Genomic DNA, 10,948 nt, shown 5'->3' with positions numbered 1-10,948 from the left:
AAACGGACCTAAGAGACCCTATCAATTTCTAGAGTTCACGGAGTTCCAAATCCTATAATACAACCCTCCAATTGGTAAGGTCGCTCCAGGACAGACATACAGGCGCATTATAGGAATCTCACGGTGCGACCTAATGGAAGAGACTGTAGGATGTGTTGACACACTTCCTTCTCCCACTTACTATGAACAACTTCCCCTATTCACCTTGGTATTGACTCATGCAAACACTCTCTGAATGGATTTCGCTCACAAGGCGGCCCAAAGCTAAGCATGAATCTCACAATGTGAACTCTTAGGGATGCTAGAGCTAAAAGTACATTACTTCTCTCCAGCTGAAGTGTTCTAGACGGTTAGGGTATAAAATACTTAGCGATACATTTCGGCTAACTTAAAAATATCTAAGTATAGGTGATTCATCCGAGTATAACTTCTATACTAGATTTTTAACCTACGATGTCTAGGTGATAAATAAAATTTTATTACCTCACACCGCTCACGCATGCTCATAAAACCGGTTTAACCTAACTCAGACGTCAGCTCGATCACCAGGTAGTAGGTGTTCCATGAACCGTCAACTTAAAAACTTCCACCTTAGTCATTTTATCTGACTTTTTGCCAAGATCTTGCCGGGTGAGTTTTCTTGTAACTTCGGTTTTATAAGATATCAACCTATTTTCTATGAAAATTGGGATTTCTCAATGGTTAACCCTAAGTGAGCATGCATCTTATCTTTATTATAGATTTTAGAAGTCTAGGTTATTTTATAACAATTATAAAATAAGTTATAACAATTATAACCCTAGAGCATTCATCTATAACATGTTTCCTTCAAACAAAGATGCTTTAATATAACACTTATATTAAAACTAAGCATGCATAGTATATATTTTATAACACTTATAACATATAACAAATGTATGTCACATGCTTTTCCTATGGTGGGGTTTTAAAACTTTATGGCATACTATATGCACACATAATCAACCAACATTATACATCACATGCATAATAGGTAAACAACACTAAAGTGGACCGATTTTGGCATTAAAAACAAACAAATAACTAATTTATTACAGAATCAACAACTAACTTCCTGGAACCGGCTTCAAACACTTTGAACCATTTGGAACTGCTCAGAAACCACTCGAACCGGCCCAAAAACACCAAAAACCAAGTTGAACCGATCAAACCGGCTAAACCAGGTCAAATGAACCGATCCAGACCGTCTGGACCGACCAGTCAACGTGTGCTGGCATGGTCAATGGAAGCGCGGGCCGAGTCAGGTCGAACGAAAAATGCATGGGCACGTGGGTCATGGAGGCGGGAGTGGGCAAGTGAAACCGGGTCGGAGACTTCATCGACAGCTGCGGGGGCGAGGTTACTCCGAACTGGGTAGGACCTCGGGCTGGCGGACGGGTCGTCGGGTCTGGAACCAAAATTCTTTAATTTTTGAAGCTGTCCAATCTCCTAAAACTGAGAAATTACAACCTAATTTCAACTCTAATGACTAACAATTACAAACCCTTTTTCACACATTAATGCTCATAAACATGTAAGCAATTACAAATTTCCACAAGAAATTTAAAGAAATACAATGCCAAAATCGTAATATATCCACTTTAGTCCACATTTCATTCAACATTTAAAAGAAAAAATACCCACCAAAAGATATTTAGCGTAATTAAAGCATGCTCTGATACCACATGATGGAACACGAGAAATATGCAGCGGAATAAGGATCTAATTACACTCTAATTTCTTCTAACTAAAAGGAAATTAGCATGCAAAAAAAAAAAAAAGTAAACTAAAAGGGATAGTGTACAACCTTTGTAGCTCCCGAAAAAAAACTTTTTCTTGCTGAATCTTGACCCAAACTCTACTAGACCACCACTAGAATTTCCTTACTATATTTTGGACTCAGAACCTGGTTGTGGGACCCAATGAATGAAGCAATGAAAATAGAAGCAAGGGAGGTTCAAGGTTAATGTGAGAAAAAATGGAATTTTTTTGAGAATTTTGGAAACCAAAATTATAGAAAATTCAGCTTGCTAAAAAGAAAAGAAGAAGAAACTTGTTTTATAAAAATTCCTTTTATAAAACAATTACATGCATATAATGCATGTAAAAACTCACAAAAAATCAGCACCTCACAAAGCACTAAACTAAAGTGGGCTATGTGTCATTCTATAATATTTACACATAGTCCACTTAAGTTAGTGAGATTATCCAACAAAAATGTTGGATAATTCCACTAACTCTAGTCAAGTGCAAAATGGTGTTTTTCCATTTGGTCAAAGTCAAAATTTGACTTTTCCTAGTAAAAAAGTTAACCCTTTGACTTTTTACAGTTTTGACCCTCTTTATTAATTTTGACCTCCCGAACATGAATCCGCATTCATATTTTCAAAATTCAAATCACATTTGAATGTAGAGCGCCATAAAAAACCGATAGCGATATCGCATATACTTGTCGGTTTTAATCCCTTTTATTAATTCGAACAATTCGAATTAATCCAACATACTGTTCTAAGTTTAATCCATATGAGCTAGTAGGGGGACCTAATGGACCTACAGATCATGGGCTCCAATAATCCGAGATTAACCGATAAAACTCTTTAACCTAATTAATCAACATTTGTTAACTAACGGGTCATTCCACTAAAGTCCATAGTTGCACTCCCCTCACTGTAGATATATTTCTGTCCATCTGATATAACCATAACTAGTAAATCAATCTTTCACAAGTTGTTTGTGGTCTTGGCTGGGTCAAAATACCGTTTTACCCTCGAGAACACTTTTTGTTCCTTCAGTCCCACTGAATCTCTAAAAAACAATTGATTTGTGATCCAACCAACAAATCGAGTCCCTCTCAGCCTATTGAGAGGGTGGGGCCCCTTTTTCTAATTTCGAAGTCAACATTTAAGGGAACAACCTATCTACTACCAATAGAGACAGGTAGGAGTGAATTTCGTCTTGTACCCTATATCCCCAGCTATTTACCTGGTCTTACCCCTGAAATGGGATGCTTATTAAGCCAGTGCTGTTGAGCTGCTCTCACCCATGCAAAACTAAGGATAATCTAGAATAAACAAGAGTTCATAGTTAGCTCATGATTGAGATCGAGTTACATAGGTCATCAAATTTGAATTAGCCAGTTTTATGCAGTAAACGGTGTTATAAAGAAAAAGTGACTAAGTCGTGGTCCAGTCTTATACAAACTCATTGCATAGGATGCCCCCACTCACATATCTCTATATGAACGATTCAAGATCACATCGTTTGTACTAACTACAAAGTAGGCCGCATCCATATGTCCTGAGAACAAAGCGCCCAACCTTATCCCTATACTATAGACAATTTTAAGCTATATACTCGAACTTGATCCATGTTTTATGTCATCTCATAAAGTTCAAGTCTACATTAAATAGCCTCAGGACCTTAGTTTATTGGATTCAAGATTACAATTTCAATAACAATTTTATCAAAAAACAAAATAGAATAGATTATGTTTATCAATTTACAAACTATGAGTTTTAAGACATAAAACCCAACACACAGATCGCTCGTAAGTACAGCTTAGCCAATAACCATTATGCCCATGTAGTTACATCTAACTTCTTAAGTACCACTAAATCCTCTAATGAACATAAGTCATAATTCTACCATGAATGAGTCCTCTCTTCCAAAGAGAAGCTGTGGCCACTATGTTCAAGCCCCAGAATCATTCTTTAAGGGAGAAATCTCTCTACTTACCCATGCTTCAGGGAAGGAGTGAATTCCATCTTGCATAATTGAGTTCCCAGCTCCTACATCAGACAAGTCCCTAAAAAAATAGGCATGTTAAGTTGGCAATCTGGCCACTCTCACCCATACTAATCAAAGGACTACCCTCAAAGGCAGGAGTTCTCAAAACACTCAGGATTAAGGTCATGTCACCTACGGTCATTTAGGTGAGATGTAAGTCTCCTATATCAACGGCGTTACATACTGAGTCTAGTCATCTCATGGTCCGGTCTTATACAAACTCTTTGTATAGGATACCCCCGCTCGTATGTCTCCACGTGAATAGTTAGGATCTACAATCTGTAGTAGTTTACAACACTTGCAAACCTCTACAAAGCGAGTCGTATCTGTAGTGTCACCAAGATCAGGTATCCCACCTTAATTCTTATACTACAAACCTATCTAGGTTATCACTTAAGGCATGATCTATTTGTATATCACATATACATGCTTAAGTATACATAAAATAACCATGGAACTTTGTTTATTTGATATGAGTAAATGCCAGAATGAAATAACAGTTATTTTATTCATAAAATAATGTGTATAATTACAAACAATGAGACTCCAGGAGAATTAGGATACCAATTCCAATAGGAGGGGGAAGACAGGCTATCGAAGAAGAAGATGAGTTAGAACTGGGAGGGAACCGCTCGGGTGGGTCGAACCGGGTTTTAGGTGGAAGGTTAGAAAGAGTTGGGTTGGGGTTGGATGTTAGGCTGCGTATAAGTGGTGAGGATCGTGGGCTATCTTACGGTTGCGAGTGGGCCATTTCTGAAGTGGGTGGGGTTTTGAATGGTGGGTTGAAGATGCATGGGCCGTGTCCATGGTCTTCGATTTGTGGAGATGGCGGGTCGGGTTCTGAAGAGTGTGGGCTAGGAGTTGGGCCTTCGATGCGTGCGTCTTGTCCGAATCACGTGTCTGTGGGCTGGGTTATCCGGATGGTTGCGTAGTAGTCATGGGTCGTTTACGGCTGGGTCGCTTGAGACTGCAATGGGTGGTGGGGCGTCTCAATCTGGGCCTTTTTCATTAGGCAGTGTGAAGGGTGGTACGACAACGACATCCAATTGGGGAGGTGTTGGACCGGGAGCAGCTCGGTCTGGTCTGTTGGTGGTGCTTCGTTGACTTCTCATGGTCGATTGAGTCTAAATAAGGCCAGTTCTCAAGCCTTGGGAGCCGATCAGGTAACTCTTCATAGGTTGGATTATTTGGATCGAAATCATCGCCCAGCCTTGAGTTCATGCCCCTATATGTTGATGGTAGTGTTGTTATGGTGGAACCGTCTGATGAGGTGCGTGGTGTAGGAGAGGAAATATGGGGGAGAACACTAGTGAGTACTGTTTGTTGATGCTCGTCTGCCTTATCCAGTGATTTCTCTGAACTTGGGGACGTATTGAGATGCCTACTATTACTATTTTGGACAATGGATTAATTCTGTTTCAATTCCATCGTGATGAGTCTCAGGATTGGGCGCTGGAGAACGACCCTTGGCATCTAGGAGGCAAACCTATTTTGCTGCGTAAATGGTTTCCAGGTATTGTCTCCAAAACTTTTGTTTTTGAGTCTCTTCCAATCTGGATTCATTTAGCTCGTATTCCTTTAGAGTTGTGGACTAATAAAGGATTGGCAGTGGTTGTGAGTGCTATGGGTAGACCCATTCATTTGGATGAGGCTACGAGGGATAGGAAGAGGTGTTCGTATGCCCGTGTTTGTGTGAAGGTAGATGGAGATGCTTTGTTGCCTTTGTTGGTTACTATCAGGATGAGAGGTCAAGATTTTGTGGTACATGTGTCATATGAGTGGAAGTCGCGTAAGTGCTTGGGTTGTGGCTCATTTAGGCATAGTGAGGGAGGTTGTGGGTCAGTGAAACATGATTCTTTTCCCTCATAAGGGGTTAAAGGGGAAACTGGTGTGGGTGAATGAATGCAATTTAGATTGTATGAATGCAATTTAAAGATTCAATAACTACTTTATTGAAGAAATGTTGAATAACATCTTTATTGATAATAGAATGCATTTAACTTTACAACTGCGAGTTTTAGGACACACAACCCAACAACATCTAATACAGACCATTTATGCTATCACTTAAACATGATCCACCTGTATGTCTCTACATACATGTTTAAGCTACAAGATAACCTTGGATGTTAGTTTATTGGTTTGTGGTTAATTCAACTAATTTTGAAAGATAACATCATATATTTTATTACATAAAGAAAATGTTTATACAATACAATTATAAACTATAGGACCCTACGAGATTTAGGACATCAATTCTAACACAATCACACAATCTTGAGGAGTCATTTCATCTCAAATGCTACATTACATAGTACATAAATATTATCAGTGATATCCTTTATATTGATAGCAATAGAAAGATATCACTAATAGTAGCTATCAATGGTATCCTTTATGACTATTAATGTAGAAGGATATCATTCTATACATATATGCATCAATAACAACATAAAACACTACATGTATCAATAAACTAATCAAAAGACCTTGATTATTTACAAACAAGACATGATATCAAATTCAAACAACAAAAAAAAAAAATCAAAACATTACCATTGATTTCATATCAGCAATAGCCACTATTTGGCTATCCCTAATAAAAATATATTAGTGATAGCAATTGATAATCCGTTTCTCAAATTGAAAGCTATAACTAATAGAGCCTCACTAATAACAGTTATCAATGATAGCAACTAATAACATATTTCTCGAATTGAAAGTTATTATTGATAGCAACTATCAGTTATTCATCAATAGCAGCATTATTGATAGCAACTAATAACACGTTTCTTAAATTAAAAGTTATCATTGATAGCAGTATCACTAATTGCAGCTATCAGCAATAGCAACTAATAGCAAACTTCTGAAATTGAAAGGTATCACTAATAGCAGTTATTAGTGACATTCAACTGATAACAACTGATAGCACACTTCTCAAATCGAAAAGCTACCACTAATAGCAGCTACCAGTGATAACTACTAATAGTAGTTATTGGTATACTCACTAATAGCACACTTCTCAAATTGAAATTTATCATTGATAGCAGCTATCAGTGACAGCTTTCAATTTGAGAAAACTAGTGATAGCTTTGAATTTGAGAAAACTAGGAAGTAGCACGCAAAATGGTGGATGGGCGTGGGTTTTTGGTCTTTTACCATTTTTCATTATATATATGCAACTAGTCCCAAAAAAATGAAAAATTACACTTTTGGTCCTCAACTTTAAAAGAATATGCCCTGAGTTTAAAAAATGTTCCTTTTTTAGTCCCCGAGTTTCTAAGAATAGACCCATTTGGTTCTTGAATTTTCAAAATGTACCTTTTTAATCTTTGAATTTTTAAAAATAGGTTTAAAAAGTCTCTCAAATAACTTTATACTATTATTTTGAATAATTATTTTACATTTTAAATTAGAAGAATAATTTTCAAAAATCACGTCCTCTCTGAAACTATTCTTTTACTAATTTTAAATGTCATATAATTATTTTTAAAAAACTAAACAAAAAATACTTCAAGGACCTTTTAAACTTATGTTTATAAACTTGACCAAAATGTTACATTTTGAAAACTCATGAACCAAATAGACTTATTTTTACAAATTTTAGACTAAAAATGTACATTTTAAACATAGAAATCAAATACACATATTCTTCAAAATTTTGAGACTAAAAAGATAATTTTTTTTAAAAAAAATAATACATTTATAAATATAGATTTTAAAAGAAAAAAAATGTTGGAGTAAATTGAATTTTTAAACTGAAACTTGGTTGGTCTTAAAAGCTATGTCAAATTTTCAGTTTTTTTATTGAAATTTTCAATTAAAGAATATACTCATTCATGCTAATCCAATGCATGCGCATAAACAGATCAATTCTAAAATTCATAGTGCATGCTTATTTATCTATTTTTTTTTTTTTTTTTTTTGGAACTAGTGCGTGCTTATCTTTCCTGCTTAAAATAATTTGAATAATATATATGTCACATTTAACTTATTTGTTTGCCTAAAACATGTTAATTAAAATAAGATTTAATACTTGATGCACTAATAATGTTGTAATGACCTCAAGATTAGCAAGACGTTGTGGATCCTTATCTTTATTTTTAGATACTACAGCCGGACCATTGATATATTATAGATAATTAATATATATTCTTCAAATATTTTGAATAATATATATGTTAGACTCGTTAAAGTAAGTATACCATAATTATATTAGTGATTACGAAGCAATTTTTTTATTTTTATTATACTCAAAATATATATACATATGAATGACTTATTCCATTAAAACTTAATTAGAATGAAATTTCACACTTGCACTATAAATGTGCTAAATATTTTATCAAGACTTCGTGGACTTACTGCATATAGCCGACAATTGATTAGTTATAGATAACTAATATATATTCTTACTAAAACGATGGATTAGCAATCAAGAGATTTTTGTTTCTAATCACTACTTCTATTATATTAAAAAAAACTAATATATATTCGTAATATTTTGAATAGTTTATATGTTACATTTTGACTAAAGCATAATGAGTTTTGTTGATGACAAAATTCAGACAAGGAAACTCACTTGACTTTCACATGCCTTTAATAGTGAATTCATAATTTCGGGGAAGGAAGATAACCTGCAAGACAAGAAAAGAAAATACTAGGGTGGTGCCTGCCACAGAACCTTTGATGCTTAAGTCAATATTTAGCAAAGGGTCAGCATAAGCTAGAGATGGGAAAGAAGAACTATGCCTCTGGATGTGTTTATCGCCCCCTTTTTATAGTGTGGTGGCTTTGAATTCCTAATCCCAAATAGGAGTAAGGAAGGTAAAGGGGATTAGGAAACGTCGATCCGGACTGGCCAAGGGGACTCAAATCACGGCCTCTGAGAGGTAACTCTTTCGAGATGGAAAAATGTCCGCCTCGACCTCAGCCTCCAAGGTCGAGGGGGTGAATTGGGCCAAACGGCAAGTTGGGCCTTTTGGCCCAATGTTTCTCCTTTGTTTCCTCCTCTGCCCATTGGCCTATTCTTATGCTCTTCCTACTTTCTCGAGCTCATGATTATTGATTCGAAAATGACCTATAACAAGTTTCAATAAAATTTAATATTTAATACACTAATAACACCCTAAAAATTAGCAAAACTTTGTGGATCAATCCTTATTTTTAGCTACCTACGGCGGAACGATGAGCATGTTATAGATGATTATCAAGCCTTTTTTTTTCTATTTCTTGTGTCATTTTTACTTAAGTAGAAAAAAATGGGCTAGTTGCATAAATGGAATTCAAGCCCAAAATAATAGAATATGTAGTACAAGGATAAAATAATTGCATATATAGAACAAAAATGGTAAAAGACTAAAAGGCCCATGCCTAGCCACCATTTTACTCGCTTCTTCATGATTTTCTAAAATTGAAAGCTATAACTGATAGCTGCTATCAATTGCTATCATTGATAGTTGCTGTTAGTAGTAGCTTTCAATTTGAGAAATATTAATACAATCTTGAAATATTAACTTTAAATTTGTTATCAGTTATCAGTAGATATCATTGATATATTTTCATCAATTGGAAACAATCTTGCAATGAGTTATAAGTAGTTATCAACATTGAAAGAAAACCAACAACTTTGAAAGATTGAGTTATACCTGTGATGGAAAACAATTAGTGGCTATCATTGATAGACTTTCATAAATGACTATCAACTTTGAAAAATTAACACAGTAGTTATCATTAATAATCTTCTATCATGGCTATCACTGATAGCAGTTATTAGTCATATCACTAATAGACTTTCATCAATCAGAATCAATCTTGAAATATTAACACTTAGGGCTACCAATGATAGACTTCAATGCTATGAACTTTCAAAGAAACTCAATATATAGATTTCACCTAACTTCTATCACCGATATCACTCATATCACTCATATTGTGGCTGATAGCTTCTTTTTCTGATAACATCATTGATAAAAGTGTTGGAGTTAGTATGCACTTAGCGGAAGCAAACAGAATCATTAAGCACTCTAATTCATCAATTTTAGCAACTAAGAAAGCATTTTTAAAAACGAAAGGTAGGGTTTGAAAATATACCTTTTAAGAACTCTCTTCAACTTCAAATTCAGCTTGAATTTCGACAGCAACTCCTTGTAGACCACCACTTGATCTTCCCTACTATTCTCTAGGACCTTAGATTGGGTGGTAGAACCCAAAATGAGCCAAATTCAAGGGAATCTTTGTGGAGTTTTTCTAGTTTTTGTGGAAAAAGGTTGAAGAACTCTTCTTCAACAAAACTCAACCCAAAAAACCTTTGCATGTCCCATCTTAAGCAAAATGAATTGAGTTTTTATTCAATTCCATTATGCAATGTTAAAATTGATGTGAGGATGACACCAAACACTTTGATTTTGAGTGGAAATTGGGTGTCTCATGTGAGATAAACTGTGAACCCCGAATCCTAATTTCTCTACTCAAGTGTCTTCCCTATTGAAATTTATGTGATAAGTGGGTTGATGTGAAAACTAGTATGGAATGAGAAGAAAGGCGACCTGCGTTTGTAGGGATGAAAATCCAATGAGGTGGGCAATCGTGTAGTGATTGCACGGAGACAAACGACGCTCGCAATAGCTAAGAGCGAGATCGTTGAGAGTGCTGAGAGCGAGACCGTTGAGAGCAAGATCGTTAAGAGCGAGATCGTTGAGAGCGAGATCGTTGAGAGCGAGATCAGCAAGAGCGAGATCAGCAAGAGCGAGATGCGTTGAGTAGGCACACCCATGCACTATCGAAGGAATGCACCGTGCATTAAGCGCGCCTGATGAGCAGCCATGCCCCGTGCATTGTGCACACCTGTCGAGCGCCCATGCGCACATGCGTCGAGCGTTTCCATGTGCTGCTGAGTAAGCCAAGCACACAACCTATGCGTGCGTCCAAGCAACCGTGCGAGCGAGCGAGCAACACAAGCCGCACGTCTATACATCGAGGTAGCACGCCCATGTGTCCGTGCACTCAGCCAAGCTTCAAAGCGTCGCACACAGCCCATGCGGCCAAGCACGCCCATGCGTCGAGCGGCCAAGCACACCTATGCATCAGTGGCTAGCACCATGTGCCCATGCCAAGTAAGTTGTGTGATGCTACTTAGTGAGCC

The sequence above is a fragment of the Benincasa hispida genome, chromosome 2, assembly GCF_027475165.1.
Source record: "Benincasa hispida cultivar pf3 chromosome 2, pf3_genome.v1.1, whole genome shotgun sequence".
NCBI classification, from domain to species: Eukaryota; Viridiplantae; Streptophyta; class Magnoliopsida; order Cucurbitales; family Cucurbitaceae; genus Benincasa; species Benincasa hispida.
Note: the sequence above shows the minus strand (reverse complement) of the source record.